Here is a 904-nt window from a genome sequence, read left to right as displayed (position 1 = left end):
GAGGATCTGCTTGTGGATGTTGGCAAGATTGATGACCAGGACCAAGTCAGTGCACAGAAGAAGAAGAAAAACCAAAGACGTTCATTTTTGTTTCATTTTTATTATTTCTTCTTCTTCGTTCTTGTTGCTCCATTTTTGCTGGACTTTTTGTTTCCAGCTTTTCTTTAGCATTAATGTTCAGGAAATATCACTTTATCCCTGGAAATGTTGTCAGTTAAAGCCTACTAGTTATCTCTGGTTACCAACTGAACTCAGTACTGGTAAAAGACAATAACAAACTCATGAATGTTGTAAAAATAAAAAACGTACAGTACATATATTTGTACAGCGGGTGGCGCCATTTATTATTTAGATGCTGTGAATGAGGAGAAACAACAAGAAAAAAGTCATTAAAGATAAAAACAACATCAGCCAATAATAATAATAATAATGATGATGATGAAGATGATGGTGATGATGATGATGATGACGATGATGATGAAGATGATGGTGATGATGATGATGATGATCACGTGATTAGAGTTGATCATACTGATCCACAATAAGTCAAGGTCTGTGTCACTGTGTGAAGTTGACTCAGACTCATTGACCAACACCATCACACACGTCCTTCATCATCATCATCTTCATCATCATCGTCATCATCTTCATCATCTTCATCGTCATCGCCATCATCATTAAAAACCACAGCGACGTCAACATTTTCAGATTGTTATTTTCTTATACTGGGAGTTGTTTCAGATGAAGAACCATAACCAGCATATATTCTCTGTCTCTGGGGTATTAACCGGGGGGGGTGAGTGGGGGTAACTGTGCTGCACTGTGGGGGAAGATGGAACAGACCGGGGCAGAGCAGAGAAAGCAGTCGCTGCTAAATTTGGTTTGTCAGCCAGAAGATGGCTGG

General features: G+C 39.0%; 1 protein-coding gene across 1 annotated transcript in view; it reads left to right on the top strand.

Annotated features, from left to right (window-relative positions):
- The window catches only part of LOC103385411 (voltage-dependent L-type calcium channel subunit beta-3), a 14,243-nt gene that overhangs the window by 8,219 nt on the left and 5,120 nt on the right, over nucleotides 1-904 (top strand). The window lies entirely within an intron of this gene.

Source organism: Cynoglossus semilaevis, chromosome 10, assembly GCF_000523025.1.
Source record: "Cynoglossus semilaevis isolate Cse_v1.0 chromosome 10, Cse_v1.0, whole genome shotgun sequence".
In the NCBI taxonomy this organism is placed as follows: Eukaryota; Metazoa; Chordata; class Actinopteri; order Pleuronectiformes; family Cynoglossidae; genus Cynoglossus; species Cynoglossus semilaevis.
This window is presented reverse-complemented; position numbering and strand designations above follow the sequence as displayed.